The sequence below is a fragment of the Macaca mulatta genome, chromosome 15 (assembly GCF_049350105.2).
Source record: "Macaca mulatta isolate MMU2019108-1 chromosome 15, T2T-MMU8v2.0, whole genome shotgun sequence".
Taxonomy (NCBI): Eukaryota; Metazoa; Chordata; class Mammalia; order Primates; family Cercopithecidae; genus Macaca; species Macaca mulatta.
In genome coordinates this window covers 78,236,420-78,253,339 of record NC_133420.1, presented here as the reverse complement: position 1 = coordinate 78,253,339, position 16,920 = coordinate 78,236,420, and the positions used below count along the sequence as shown (strand labels likewise).

Below are 16,920 nucleotides of genomic sequence, written 5' to 3'. Positions count from 1 at the left end.
ATGGATTAGAACTGAACATGTCATGGCTCAGGAATAAGCCTCATTAATGTGGTATTCTTTCATTGATGGATTTACTAATTTTATTCTTCCTTGGCTAGGTCAGTCTTCCTTGATTAGGTCAGTCTGAGCAAAATCAGTGCCTGTATTATAGCAAGACCATCCCAATTTTAGAAAGGAAAAAAACAACCAAAAAGACTGGAAAAAATCTGGAAGTGGCAGTTTGATTTGTGAGGGTCGTGGAAGTAAAATGTTACCTTTGGAAGGGAAGTTAAAGCTGTGTTGTCTGATTTCCCACTGGGTACAGTAATCCCTGGAGCTTCCAGATTATGAATATTTTCATAGCCTGGAGACAAATTCCATTAATTTCTGGAGTTCTAGAATTTGTGCTATTATTCTAGGGTCCTAAATTAGCATGATTTACTTATCCTCAGTAAAAATTCACATATGGTTATGTCATTGTTGTACATGACGCACTTATATATAAACAGATCATATATTATAATGTACAACTAGTTCATTGTTTATGTTACCATAAATTAAGTCTACTTAAAATAAATATTATAGTAGAGATGTCTTCATTAGGAAGAAATTCTTACTAAATGAGCATCTAAAATTTTCATGGCCAAACTAATGCTAGGAATATGTATATATTTCTGCTGTATTTTGTGTTAGGTTGCTTATTGATACGAAATTTTAAAATGAGGTGAGATATTTTCATGAGAAATAAAAGTAAAAATTCTTAAGGTCAAATGAAAGCTAGACTGTTTTTCTTTTCTAGTGAATAAAATGTTAGTCTACCTCCCCAGATCCATATTTCTTGGCAGACATGAATTTTCTCTGAATCTTATGGGAAATTTTTGGTTGAATGTAACATTTTTACGATTCTGTAGTCATGGTACAACAGGAAATGTTCTGCTATAAGGCTGAAAAATCAAGTGGAACTGGAATCAGTGTTGTTATGTGCAGTCTTGCTGAAAACTGTTTTAAAACAAATAAATGAAGTATTAAGAATGCCATATTTATTACCAATCAGATTTTTGGCATTTTCAGGTTGTGGGAGAGGGCTGTCGTCTTGTCAGGTTTGCTGACTAGATTCAGAGGAAAATCTATTCAGCCTTACACATTACTAATGATGACCCCAGAGGAGTGGGGGCCGTGGGAGGCTGACCTCCGCCTCCAAAGCCCATTTACAAAAACAAAACCAGACCCTGCTCTATGGGGCTAAATGGGATGGCCAAATGTGGAGGTGTGCATGCAAACGAGTGTTTTCTTCTTCAATATACCCAGCTCATTTGAATTTTAATAACTCCCTTCTGAAGCAGCTTTTGAGTTTAAATGTCTGGATGTCACTCATCAGAGCCCGGTGGAGCTGCTGATAGGAAGGATGGCAACTTTGGTGAACTCTTTTGAAGAATAAATGGTTTTAGAAAATAAAAATAATGCTTAGCATAGGCAGAAAATTTTAGGGATGGCATGGTTTCATTGCCTCTGCGTGCTACTTTTAACTTGAGCAACTCACTAGAGAAAAGAAATGTGATGGGCCATCCCCAATCTACATTTGTGCCAGGATGAGATTGGGCATGGTGGTCTCAAATTTAGCCAATCAAATTTAAGATAGGAATCTGCTCATCTGTTTTCTAATGTTTAGGGCTTTCTCACTTAGGATACTAACTTTAGTACTCATGTGATAGAACATATAAGATGTTCATAGCATCCATTCTTTCATGCAGACCACATTTTAAAACCATACTAAGTAGATGAAATTCCTTCAGTTTTTAAATAATTCAATTCATGGTTTTGACTATAACTGGTTTTTGTTTGTTTGTTTGATTTGCTACACCATGTGACATTCTCCTTTCTTCTCTCATAGCCCTGGAATTCCTCTATCAGATATATTGTTCCCTAATCTTTTGTTTTCATTATTATCTAGTTTTGTGAACATTTCTTGACTATGCTAGGCTTAAAATCTTTGCTTATCATATAACTCCTCCTAACATGGATTTTTTCCCCTTGAAGAGCCTCTCATTTTTGACTCTTACTGTTTTGCTTCTTTTCTACTTTTATTCTTTTGTCTGATTTCTGATTTTCTCAAGATCATAGGCTGTTCAGATCTCATCAAGATTTTATCCACTTCCTTTGTAATACCTCAGAAACATTTAAAGTACTTAATAAATGTGATTCTTTCTAAAGCTAATATTAGATATTTCTATATAATATCGTTATTTTTTGTTATTATATTGCTGGGGAATGTGACTAACACTTTCTAAGCTTATATTTTCCTATTAGGCTTTAAAAGTTCCCAGTAAGAAGTATTAACTAAGCAAACTATATTTAAGTCCATGTAATAGTCATTATGAATGGCCTTCTTTCTTGATATTGATTCATTGGTCAGTGATCTGCGTATGTAAGTATTGGGCTTATATACAAAGTACAGGTAGGTGTATGCTCCTTCAGTCATTTTTGGACTATTAGCATGAGAGGTAATTGTTGAGAAGGAAATATGCCAAGGGAACAGACTTAGTGAACTCTTGAGTGTAGAATAAATGATATGAGAAAGCTGTCCTATTTTCTGATAAAATCATGGAGTTGGTTGCCAAGATTACGTGTGATTTTTGAGTATTTTAATTTAGGAATAGTTTACCTGTACAACTCTTTAAAAAATATTGTTAGAAGTCAGTGTATATATATATATATATATATATATATATATGTATGTATGTGTGTGTGTGTATATATATATATAAAACACTAAGTTAAAAATGTATAAAGAAGAAAATAAGACAATCCTCTGTCATGTCACCACTTGGAGATAGCCACTGTAGATATGTCCTTCATAATGTCCTTCTACATGTATGTGTTTGTGTTATATTGTACCATAAAATTTATATTATTTTATTGTCTTATTTTAAAAAAATTAATAACTTTACATGTAAATGGACATAATTAGCACCCATGTCTTCCAAAAAAAACCTTGAGGAAGTAAGAAAAGACTCCTATTGCATGGTTTTCTGGACATTTGTCAATAGGATATGTTTTTGATGTGTTTGATTCCTTTTTTGTTTCATGAGGTTTGTTTTCATAAACCTCATGAAAATGTTTGGAAGGAAAACTGTCAATTATCCCATGACTCTACAGCTATTACCATTTCTGGATATTACTTAATTTGTTGCTTCTGGGATTACAAGCATGTGCCACCACGCCTGGCTACTTTTTTGTATTTTTAGTAGAGACAGGGCTCCTCCATGGTGGTCAGGCTGGTCTCGAACTCCCAACCTCAGGTAATCCGCCCGCCTCAGTCTCCCAAAATGCTGGGATTACAGGTGTGAGCCACCATGCCTGGCCTGTGTTTCTGAACTTAATGTTATATTATAAACTTTCCCTGTTTTCATATATCACCATAATAATAATATAATAATAACTATTATCTATGAGACAGGGTCTCTGCTCTGTCACCCAGGGTGAAGTGCAGTGGCATGATCATGGCTTACTGCAACTTCAAACTTTCCAGCTTAAATGATCCTTCTGCCTCAGTCCCTCAGGTAGCTAGGAGTGCAGGTACATACAACCAGGACCAGATAATTTTTTTACTTATTGTAGAGATGGAGTCTCACAATGTTGCCTAATCGGGCCTCAAACTCTAACTTCGAGCAATCCTCCTGCCTTAGCCTCTTTAAATGTTCAGATTACAGGCATGAGCCACCATACCTAGCATAATTATCATTTTTAAATGACTAGAGAATATTTCATCAAATTCTTAAGTCATAATAAACTTAATCATTTTAGTATTTGCCATTTAAAAAATTTCAATTTTAGTGAACATCTTGTTTTGTTTTGTTTTGTATGAGACAGAGTCTTGCTCTGATACCCAGGCTAGAGTGCAGTGGCGTGATCTCAGTTCACTGCAACCTCTGCCTCCCAGGCTCAAGTGATTGGCCTTCCTCAACCTCCCGAGTAGCTGGGATTACAGGCAAGTGCCACCAAGCCCAAAGATAGGTAGGTAGGTAGGTACGTAGGTAGGTACCTACGTACCTTTTTTTTTTTTTAGTAGAGACGGGATTTTTCTATGTTGGCTAGGCTGGTCTTGAACTCCTGGCCTCAAGTTATCTGCCCTCCTCTGCCTCCCAAAGTGGATTACAGGTATGAGCCACCATGCCTGGCCTTTAGTGAACATCGTTATGCACATAGCTCTCTTCTGCTACAGCTTTCCTTCAGGGAAATTCTGGGTAATGTAGTGAGCAGGAGTCCGAGGATTTGGTGACTGTAGGGATGGCCAGGTCTCATTGCCCTTCAAAAAGCTTGTACCAGTTTTCAGTACCTCAGCCCTGTATGAATTCGCAAAAATATAAAACATAGAGATTAAAAGCATAGGCTTCAGGCTGCAGGCTTCCTGGGTTCATATCCCACTTCCACTACTTACTGGCTGTATAACTTCAGGCAAGCTGTGTCTGTAAGCTTTGACTGCTTCTGTAAAATGGAGAAAATAATTAACTCCTTTTTATAGAGTTTTGTAAGGATTATGAGTCACTTTATATAACAGTACTTATAAAACAATATAAAGAATAAATTCCTTCTATTATAATGTCATATCAAAAAGCAGCCCAATAAACAAATGATAACAATAAAAACCAGTAAGGTATAAAATGATGCCTTAAGACTGCTCTCATTTGCATATAATTGCCAGAAGGTCTGAACATTTGTACATTTATTTATTGTTTAAAAGGTTGGTTTTTTTTTTTAAGTAAATTTGGAATTTTTTAAAAATTTATTTTTTAATTGACTAATAATTATACATATTCATGGAGTACATAGTGATGTTTTGATGATATGTATAATGATCAGATCCGAGTAATTAGTATATCTATCATCTCAAACATGTATCATTTCTTTGTGTTGGGAACATTCAATTCCTCCTCCTAGCTACTTGAAACTATGTATTATTGGTAACTATACCCACCCTACAGTGGGATGATAGAACACTAGAACTTATTCCTCCCATCTAACTGTGGTTTTGTATCCTTTAACAAGTCTCTCCCTATCTCTTTCTTCCCCCTGCTCTTTCCCAGCCTCCAATATCCTCTGTTCTACTTTTCACTTCTGTGAGATCAACTGTCTTTTTGCTTCCACATATGAGTGAGAACATGTGGTATTTAACTTTCTGTTCCTGGCTTATTTCACTTAACATAATGTCTTGCATATCTATCCATGTTGCCATGACTAGCCGGATTTCATTCTTTTTGATGGCTTAATAGTATTCCATTGTGGATATATACCACATTTTAAAAATCCTTTCATCTATTGTTGGACACCTAGATTTATTCCATATCATGGCTATTGTGAATAGTGCTAAAATAAACATGGGGTACAGATGTTTCTGATATGATTTCCTTTCCTTTGGATACATGCCCAGTAGGAGGATTGTTAGATCATATTGTAGTTCTATTTTTCATTTTCTGAGGAACCTCCCTACAGTTATTTATAGTGGGTGTATGAGTTTACATTCCCACCAACAGTGAATGAGTTCCCTTTTCTTCACATCCTCAACAGCATTTGCTGTTGTTTGTTTGTTTGTTTGATAATAGCCATCCTAACTGGGGAGAGATGATATCTCATTGTGGTTTTGATTTGCATTTTCCTAATGATTAGTGATGCTGAGTGGTTTTTCATATGTTTATTGGCCATTTGTATGTCTTTTGAGAAATGTCTGTTGAGATAATTTCCCCATTTTAAAATAAGATTGTTTATTTTTTGCTGTTGAGATGTTTGAGTTCCTTGTATATTCTGGATATTAGTCCCTTGTCAGATGAATAATATGCAAATATTTTCTCCATTCTGCAGGTTGTCTTCATGTTGTTGATTATTTCCTTTGCTAAGAAGCTTTTTAGTTGGATATAATCCCATTTATTTTGCTTTTATTTTCTGTGCTTTTGCAGTCTTATTCATAAAATCTTTCCCTAGGCCTGTGTCCTGAAGCATTTCTTCTATGTTTTATTTTTGCAGTTTTATCATTTTGTGTCTTATATTTATGTCTTTGATGCATTTGCGTTGATTTTTGTAGGGCAAGAGATTGGGGGATCTAGTTTAATTTTTCTGTATATGGATATCCAGTTTTCCTAGCATCACATATTGAAGAGACTGTCCTTCCCCACTGAGTGTTCCTGACGTTTTTGTCAAAAATCAGTTTGCTATAGATATGTAGATTAGTTTCTGAGTTCTCTATTCTGAATTTATTTTTGTTTGTATTTTTTACCCTTTTATTTTGAAACAATTTCAAACATAAAAACGTTGTAAAATGCATTAAAAAGTTGCAAAAATTGTCTTCCTTTTTTAACAGTAAGAAAAACTCCACATTCCTTTTAGCCAGAGGCACTATTCAGGTTTCATCAACAATCCCAGTGATGTTTTTAATAAAAAACTAATCTCAACTAGAATGTTGCTCTGCACTTATTTATTGTGTCTCTTTGGTCTCCTTCAACCTGAACACTTCTTCAGTTTTTTCTGTGACTTCTTGACTTTAACTAGTTTTAAGATTAGAAGCCAGTTATTTTATAGAATGCTCTTTAATTTGGGTTTGCCTGATATTTCTCATATTAGAGTTAGGTGGGGTCACTTTTGGTAGAGTATGACAGACGTGTAGCTGTGCGCTTCTCACCACGTCCCATCTGTGGCACATGACGTCTGAGCTCCCTCCACTGGGGTGGTGAGCTTTGATCACTTGGATAAGATGTTGTTTTCTAGGTTTCTCCACTATGAACTTATTCTTTTACCCTTATCTTCAATAAATCTTTCTTGTGGAGATGTTCTGAGACTTCACAAATATTCTATTTTCATCCTATTTTCACCTATTAGTTTTAGCATTCACTAGTACTTTTGCCCGAATTGTTACTGTGATAGTTGCAAAAAGGTGATTTTTTAAAATCCATGAATCCATCTACGTTTTTTATTAGGCATGCTGCTGTTTAGAAAGGGTTTCTGTCCTCTTCTCCTCCTCTCCTCTCCTCTCCTTTCCTCTCCTCTCCTCTCCTCTCCCCTCCCCTTCCCTCTCTTCCCTTCCCCTTTTCCTTCCCCTCCCCTCCCCTCCTCTCTCAGTTCCTTTCTCTCCATATTAGTGTACACTCCTAAATTCCTATTTTATTTAACTATTCAATTATCTATTATTTTTATCTTCAATTTGTCCAATAAATTGAACAAAATGTTTATTTGACCAATAAGAGCCTCTACAAGTTGGCTCTTATGTCCTTTTGACATGACCCCCTCATGCTTTGACTAGTTCCTTTGTGGCACAAGAAGATGTCCTAGGTTTATTCTGTATTATCCCCAGCCGTGTAATAGATACTCCAGGTTTCTTTTAGTGGAGATTGGTATTTAGAAGCTAACATCTGTGTGCAAAGTATCTCATTGCTGCTGGGGTAATCTTTGTCTCTAGGCCCTTTCAATAGACAGAGCTAGGAAATATATGTGCTTATTCTCTCTCATCTATATTTATTTCTGTATTTAGCTATATATGTAATGAAAGTCTTTCTTTTCGAATTTGTAACTCCCTTCCCTGACAGTAAGAACCTTGGCTCTCATTATCCTCAATATATTTGCTCATTTGTCCAATCCTCCTGGATGTAACTGTCCCTACTGGACCACTGTCCTAAACTGACTTCCTCACTCAGGTCTCCACTCGCTGCCACCCTACTTTGTGGCCTTCCTGGTTTTAAGGGGCCTTGGGATATTTTTGTGTTTAATAAAAAAATGTTATTGAAATATTCGGTCTTAAGATAGAAAACCTATCAACCTTTAGTGTCTGTCTGATGTATCAGAATCATCGATTGATTTTAAAAACTTTCTTGATTGTAGTTTCTTTCAGGGGACTAGGCATCTCTTAGTTTCCACTAATAGGCAATGCTGTAATTCTCTCTGCCTGTGTTTTCTATGGACTTAGTCTGGAAAAAATCCTACTCATCCTTTTCATCTTGATTTAAATATTCTTTCCTTGGTGGGGGAAGATAGGGGCTTCTGTGATGTTCCCAGATTAAGTTAGATTACTTTTGTAATACTTTCCTATATATTTTCATGGTGCTTAATATATGTGTCATCATTTTATTTATTTTTCTTTTTTTTAATGTGTCATCATTTTCATAATTATTTATACTTCTTTGTTTAAAGTCTGTCTTTCCCACTAGGTGTGATTTCCTCAATGGACAGGAAGAATAGCTGTGTTTTATCTTAAATACTTAGAACAGATTGACATGTAATAGTTTTCTAATATTTGTTGATCTATAACTTTAAACATATACACAAATATATATACACACACACACACACACACATACACATACATACACTAGATAATTCTAAGTTAAGTTACCTGTAAGCAGCATTTAGCTGGAGAAAGTAAAGATATGTCCAAACCACAAAAGCAATATGCTAGTGATGGAAAATATAAAGACTCAGGCTGTTAGCCTACTTGTTGCCAGACTTTTTACTATAAGGGTTATTACACATGTGAATTGTGGCATTGTGATCTGATCCTCTGTGTAGCCAAAGTATGTGCAATAATGGGTCCTGTTTTAATGCATTATGTTTGGATATACCGTTTATATCAGAGTTCTTTGAGGCTGTCAACTGGATGAGAGATTTAAAGTAACTTTGTTTCCAGGTTTTACAACATCTGGATCTTTTTAACAAGTACTGTTAGGCATTCTCAGTTCCAAATCCATTGTCCGTAAAAAATTTCATTATTTCTTTTTACTTAAAAAACTTGTTTGAAAGACAAAGCACTGTAATAAAGGAACTGATCATTCCTGTTGTTTAGATGTGGATTCTTTTGTCCAGTGCTAAAGATCTCTGGGGAAGGAACTAGTTCACTGTGTTCTCCCTTGGCTTTGGGACTCCCTCTCTTTCTTTCCATACCTTCCCCAAAATGCATGAAACAGCCAAATATTTTCTCCATTTCCAACAGCTACCATAGTTCCTCTCATTCCAGTTAGTGTCCGAATCAGTTCCCTACAAATAGTGGAAAATTTTGTGTGAGTCTAGTTATACTACTCAGTATTGATTCCTTGCCCTTTTAAATGTGGAAGATTTATTTCATTATTGGACTGATGTAATTTTTCAACCCTATTCTTTGTTGCTGACACTTGCATGTATATTAGGTCAATTCTAGTGAATATAGAAGCAACGTGTAAAGTGCAGTTATTGGTGACAGTTGTCCTGTCAAAGGAGAGCTCATTGTCTTAAGAATAAAACATCTGGAAAATGGTCATATTTCACATGGGCTCCTGGTATTAGAAGACAGTTTGGATGCGTTTCCTGTTTCCCTAGATCCTCTGGAAACTCCAAAGTCTTTGTAGTGGATTCTCTCAAAGTACCTGGAAAAAAATTTTTATGTAATTTTGAAAATACTCAATCTCTGAGAGTTTTTTTTAAGTAGAACTGTATTTATGAATTAATGATTTCCAATACAGAATTGGATACATTGTTCCTAAATGGAGAGATGTAATTCTTGCATAGATATTTACTATAATGTCTGCCAGTTTATCAAACTATTTCTATGAATCATGTGCCAAAAAGACCCCAAAAAGCAACTTAATTTTTGTGGGTTTTTTTAATGTGAAATAAAAGACTTCTATCTGCAGCCAATGTTGTGTAGAGATACTTGGCGCATATGTGTAATCGGCATGGAGTTATGTGAATAGACAACCAGTTAACTCCTATCATAGCATTTTTTTTATCACATAATTTATTACACCTGATTTTGCCTTGTTTGTTTGTTCTCATATTAGAATATAAGTTCCACGAGCATAGGGACCTATATTGTCTTGTTCAACACTGCCTCCACTGTTGGAGTCAGTGCCTGATACCTAATAGATAGATACTCAGTAAATAGTTGAATGAATGCATGTGTTTATAAATGTATTTACTTTATTTGTCAGAATTTTTTTTTTCCTTATAATAGCAATGGTTGGCCTGGTGTGGTGGTTCATGCCTGTAATCCCAGCACTTTGGGAGGCTGAGGCAGGTGGATCACCTAAGATCAGGAGTTCGAGACCAGCCTGGCCAACATGGTGAAACCCCATCTGTACAGAAAATACAAAAAATTAGCCAGGTGTAGTGGTGCGCACCTGTAGTCCCAGCTACTCGGGAGGCTGAGGCAGGAGAATCGCTTGAGCCTGGGTGGCAGAGGTTACATTGAGCCATGATAGTGCTAGTGTACTTAAGCCTGGGTGACAGAGCGAGACTCTGTCTCAAAAAAGAAAAAATAATACTAATAGCAATGATTAACTCTCTAATAATTTTTCTTCAACTCCCAATATTACATCTCAAGATGGAGCACAACTAAAACACCAATTACTGGTAGCATAGCAGAGAAGAGTGGCAGATGTGTTGAGCCACAAAAAAGTTGATTTTTTTTTTTTTTTTTTTTTTTTTTTTTTTTTTTTTGAAACAGAGTCTTGCTCTGTTGCCAGGCTGGAGTGCAGTGGCACGATCTTGGCTTGCCGCAACCTCCCCCTCCTGGGTTCAAGCGATTCTCCTGCCTCAGCCTCCCAAGTAGCTGGGACTACAGACGCGTGCCACCACACCCAGCTAATTTTTGTATTTTTAGTAGAGACGGGCTTTCACCATGTTGGCCAGGATGGTCTTGATCTCTTGACCTTGTGATCCATCCTCCTCGGCCTCCCAAAGTGCTGGGATTATAGGCATGAGCCAGAGCATCCACATTTTTAAAAAGTGAAAGAGCGTTTGTTGGAGGGGAGAGAAGCATCACTGGATGGCACACTGCTAGTTTTACCTACCTGTTGGCAGGAGGGAGCAGGTTAGTGGGTAGCCTAAGGAAATGTGCTGATTTTTGAGAAGGTGCAGGTGGGAAATAAGTCTAAAATATTGGAGAAAGGCCTGGATTAGAAGTATGGATTTATATTCCTCAACATATAAGTAAAATTTGAAACTATGAAAGTAGATGAACTTTCACAGAGGAAGAACACAGAAGCTTAAGGAAGCAGTTATTTCAGGAATGAGGGCATGGTACTCTTTTATATGGGAAAGTATGGAAAGAAAGACTGAGAAAATACGCTTGAATTAGGCATTTAGATGACCATTAGAAATCTTAGCAAGGGCAGTTTCGGTGGAGTGACAGGGCCAATGTCTATGTAGCAGTTGTGTTAGGGTACTTTTTATTCCGGAAAGCAATGACTCGTACTTCAACTAACTCAAAAATACTTATTGCAAGGATTCTTAGGTTTCACAGAAATCCAAGGACAGAAACTTTGTTTTTGGGAGTATCAAGAACAGAAAGATATCAGGCACTGAGACTGTATCTCTCTTTTTCTCTTTTTCAGGGGCTGCGTGGTATCAGTTTCTCTTGTGGTTTCTGTTTTTTTCTTCTAAAGACTCATCCATCCCTTTCTAAGTTTCTTATGCTTTTTTGGTGATAAAATACATACAACATGCCATTTTAACCGTTTGAAAGTTTTCAGTGGCATTTAGTGCATTTACAAAATTGTGGTGCCATCACGACTATTTCCAGAATGTTTTCATTACCCCAGAAGGAAACATTAAGCCCGTTGAACAGTTGTTCCCCATTTCCCATTTCTCCAAGACCCTAGCAACCAATAATTTGCTTTCTGTCTCTATGTATTTTCCTTTCCTTTAAATGTCATTTAAATGGAACCATACAGTATGTGGCCTTTATGATTGGTTTCTTTCACTTGGTATAATGTTTTCAAGGTTCATTCTTGTTGTAGCAAGTATCAGTACTTCATTCCTTTTTATAACTGAATAAAAATACCATTACATGGGTATGCCACATTTTACTTATGCATCAGTTTATGGACATTTGGGTTGTTTCTACCTTTTGGCTATTGCAAGTGATGCTGTTATGAATATTTGTGTACAAGTTTTGAGTGGAACACCTTTTTCAATTCTCTTGGTGTGTATATAGCAAGAAGGGGAATTACTGGGTTGTATGGTAATTCTGCTTAACTTTTTGAGGAACTACCAAACTGTTTTTCCACTGTGGCCGCCCTGTGTTACATTCTTGCAAGCAATATAGGAGGGTTCCAGTTTCTCCATGTTCTTGCCAACACTTGTTTTCCATTGTTATTATGGTTGCCAACTAATTGGCTGTGAAGTGGTATCTCATGTGATTTGGGTTTGCATTTCCCTAATGACTAATAATGTTAAGTATCTTTTCATTTACTTATTAGCCATTTGTATATCTTCTTGGAGAATTGTCTGTTCAAATCCTTTGCCTATATTTTTGAAAAATAAATTACCTGTTGTTGAGTAGTAAGAGTTCTTTGTGTATTCTGAAAATAGACCCTTATTTATAATTTGCAAATTCTCCCATTCTATAGATTGTCTTTCATTTACTTGATAATACCCTTTAATGAAAAAAGTTTTTGACTTCAACAGAGTCCAATTTATCTGCTTTTCTTTTGTTGCTCAGGTTTTTAGTGTCATTTCTGTGAATCCATTGCCAAATCCAAGGTCGAAGATTTAACCCCCTGTGTTTTCTTCTAGGAGTTTGATTGGTTTAGTCCTTATATTTAAGCTGTTAACCCATTTTGAGTTAATTTTCATATTTAGTGTCAGGTAGGGACCTAACTTCCTTCTTTCACATGTGAGTATCTAGTTGTCTCAGCACCATTTATTGAAGAAATCATTCTTTTCCCCATTGAAGGATCTTGGCACCCCTGTCAGAAATCCATTGGGTATAAATATATACGTAATTTCTACTCTCCAGAGTCCAGAAATAAACCCATACACTGTTCTATAAGTCTGTCTTTATATGTACTAATACCACACTGTTTTGATTACTATAGCTGTATAGTAAGATTAGTGTGCATGAGTTCTCCACATTTTTCTTTTTTCAAGATTTTTTTTTAGCTATTTGGGGCCCCTTGCAATTCCACATGAATTCTAGGATTGGCTTTTTCATTTCAGTGAAAAGGACTCTTGGAATTTTGATGGGGATTGCATTGAATCTATGGATCACTTTGGGTAGTATTATAGTTTTAGAATATTCAGTATTCAAATCCGTGAACACAAGATGTCTTTCTATTTATTTAGGGCTACTTTAATCTCTTTAGCATGTTCTATACATTTTGGTGTATAAGTCTTTCCCCTTGGTTGAATTTATGCCCAGGTATTTCATTCTTTGGAGTGCTATTGCAAGTGGAATTGTTTCTTAATTTCTTTTTCAGATTATTCACTGCCAGAATGTACAAACACAACTAATTTTTGTGTGTTGGTCTTATACCCTGCAACTTTATTGAATTCCTTTATTAACTCTATTAGTTTTTAAAAACATTCTTTGGGATTTTCTCTATATAGAATCCTATCATTTGCAAGTATAGTTTTATCTCTTCCTTTCCAATATGAATGCCTTTTCTTTTTCTCGTCTAATTGCTCTGGTTAGAACATCCAGTACAAAGTGGTGAAACTGGGAATCCTGTCTTATTCTTGATTGTAGAGAAAAAGCTTTCAGTTTTTCACCATTGAGTATGATTTAACTGTGAGTTTTTCACAATTTTTCTTTATCATGTTAAGATAGTATTTTGAGTGTTTTTTATTAGAAAAGGGTGTTTGTCAATGCTTTTTCTGCATCAGTTGAAATAGTCATGTGGGCTTTTTTCCTTTGTATTGTTAATATTAAATATTACCCTGATTGATTTTCTTATATTGAACAACCTTTGCATTTCTGGGATAAATCGTGTTTGATCATAGTGTATAATCCTTTTAATATGCTGTTGGATTCTGTTTGCTAGTGTTGAGAGTTTTTGCATCTATATTCATAATATGTATCAGTCTCTGGTTTTCCTTTTTTATGGTGTCTTTGATGTCAGGATAATGCTGATCTCTTAGAATAAGTTAGGAAATACTCCCTTCTCCTATTTTTTTAAGGAAATTGAGAAAGATTGATGTTAATTCTTTAAGTTTCTGGGAGAATTCACCAATGAAACCTTCTGGTCTTGAACTTTTCTTTGTTGAGAAATTTTTGATTGCTGATACAATCTCTTTATTTGCTATAGGTCTGTTAAACTTTCTATGTATTCCTGACTCAGTTTTGATAATTTTTGTGCTTCTAGGAATTTTTCGATTTAATCTGGATTATCTAGTCTGTTGGCATACAGTTTTTCAGAGAATTCTCTTACAATCCATTTTATTTCTGCAAGGTCCATATAAATGTTTCCATATTCATTTCTGATTTTATTTGCATGTTCTCTAATGTTTTTTTCTTAGTCTAGCTAACAGTTTGCCAATTTTGTTTATCTTTTCTAAGTTCCAGTTTTTGGTTCTGTTGTTTGTATTGTTTTCTTATTCTTTTTTTTTTTTTTTTTCTTTTTTTTGAGAGATGGAGTATTGCTCTGTTGCCCAGACTGGATTGCAGTGGCGTGATCTCAGCTCACTCCAACCTTCGCCTCCTGGTTCAAGTGATTCTCCTGCCTCAGCCTCCTGAGTAGCTGGGATTACAGGTGCCTGCCACCATGCCCAGCTAATTTTTGTATTTTTAGTAGAGATGGGGTTTTACCATGCTGTCCAGGCTGGTCTCGAACTCCTGGCGTCAGGTGATCTGCCCACCTTGGCCTCCCAAAGTGTTGGGATTACAGGCATGAGCCACTGTGCCCAGCCTGTTTTCTTGTTCTATACTTAATTATTTCCACTCTAAACTTTATTATTTCCTTCCTTTACCTTTGGGTATATTTGCTCTTCTTTTTCAAGTTCTTTGAGGCATAAAGTTGGGGATATTGATTATAATTATTTCTACTTTTTTTAAAAAATGCCCTTTTAAAACAGGCATTTATTGCTATAAATCTCTTCCAGTACACTGTATTTGTGCAATTCCATAAATTTTGGTATTTTTATTTTTATTTTCATTTGTCTCAAAGTATTTTATAATTTCCCTGTGATTTCTTCTTTAATCTGTTGGTCATTTAAGAATATCCTTTTTACTTTCCATTTATTTGTGAATTTTCCAGTTTTTTTTTTTTTTTTTGGAAATCTGTTCTTGATTTCTATTGCATTGTGTTTATGAAAATACTTTGTATGGTTTTAATCTTTTAAAATTTATTGAGACTTGTTTTGTGGTCTGACATGTGGTAAGTCTTAGAGAATGTTCCATGTGCTCTTGAAATGAGTGTGTATTCTGATGGTGTTGACTGGAACTGTTCTAGCTATGCCAGCTAGATCTCTCTGGTTTACACTGTTGATTAATAAGGATCCTTTGTATCCTTATTAATCATATGTCTAAATATTCTATCTATTATTGAAGGTAGAGTATTGAAGCCTCCAATCATTACTGTAGAGCTAGCTATTTCTCCTTTCAATTCTGTCAGTGTTTATGTATTTGGGGGCTCTATTGTTTGATTTGTATGCGTTTATAATTGTTAAATTTCTTTCTTTCTTTTTTTTTTTTTTTGGCAAGATCTGTTGTTGTTTTATTGCTTGAGTATCGATGGTATAAAAATACAGTACTCAAGAGCCCATATCATCAGTTACAAAAAAAAAAAACCAGAAAACACTTATTCCATCTTTATAAATAGACAGGTTGCTCTAGAAAGAGAAACCATGCAGTAAACACTAAAGTAAGCTTTAGAAACAAACATTTAAATCTTTATTCTCAATTTAACATTTTCCAAAAGCACATCGTTTTATTTTAGTCTTTTGAAATAGAATAGTACCAAGTAAATTTAAAATGTGCCTCATTTCTGCCTTTCTAGATGCCATTACATTTGCTTACTAAGCCACTTCTTGAGTTAAAGAAATAAAACATACACACTGCTTTCTAGAGCTTAAAATTATGTCTCTTTAAATTAACACCCATCTCTCCAGCAGAGGGAGCAAATAAGCTTTTGTATTTTCGTTTCTACCAAAATAACTTCTTTGACTTACTATGTACTTTTGTATAAAACATTTTGAATGCTACATTAAAGAATAAATTTGTACTAAGAATGTATTTAAGTCAACTCAATAGTGCATATTAAATGTTCATAAAATCTCCCAGGTGTAGGTCTTATACTTTTCATTTTGCTAAAGTCACTACATCCATGAAAATTTAATTGTAAATATTAGCTAAACAAAGAAAACTTATTACTTTTTTTCTGAACACATTAGAATTTAATCAGTTTATATTAGTACAAATGATGGAATGTGGATATTTTTCATCTCCCATATTTTTTTAAATTATACTTTAAGTTCTAGGGTACATGTGCACAACATGCAGGTTTGTTACATATGTATACATGTGCCATGTTGGTGTGCTGCACCCATTAACTCATCATTTACATTAGGTATATCTCCTAAGGCTATCCCTCCCCCCCCCCCACAATAGGCCCCGGTGTGTGATGTTCCCCTTCCTGTATCCAAGTGATCTCATTGTTCAATTCCCACCTATGAGTGAGAACATGGCGGTGTTTGGTTTTCTGTTCTTGTGATAGTTTGCTGAGAATGATGGTTTCCAGCTGCATCCATGTCCCTACAAAAGACACAAACTCATCCTTTTTTTATGGCTGCATAGTAATGTATATGTGCCACATTTTCTTAATCCAGTCTGTCACTGATGGACATTTGGGTTGAGTCCAAGTCTTTGCTATTGTGAATATTGCCACAATAAACATACGTGTGCATGTGTCTTTATAGCAGCATGATTTATAATCCTTTGGGTATATACCCAGTAATGGGACTGCTGGGTCACATGGTATTTCTAGTTCTAGATCCTTGAGGAATCACCATACTGTCTTCCACAATGGTTGAACTAGTTTACAGTCCCACCAACAGTGTAAAAGTGTTCCTGTTTCTCGACATCTCTCCAGCACCTGTTGTTTCCTGACTTCTTAATGATTGCCATTCTAACTGGTGTGAGATGGTATCTCATTGTGGTTTTGATTTGCATTTCTCTGATGACAAGTGATGATGAGCATTTTTTCATGTGTC

The 16,920-nt window shown here is 35.4% G+C and overlaps 1 protein-coding gene across 4 annotated transcripts in view; it reads left to right on the top strand.

Moving 5' to 3' along the window:
* Nucleotides 1-16,920, top strand: part of FOCAD (focadhesin) — a 314,136-nt gene that overhangs the window by 269,346 nt on the left and 27,870 nt on the right. The gene's annotated exons all lie outside the window — the stretch shown is intronic.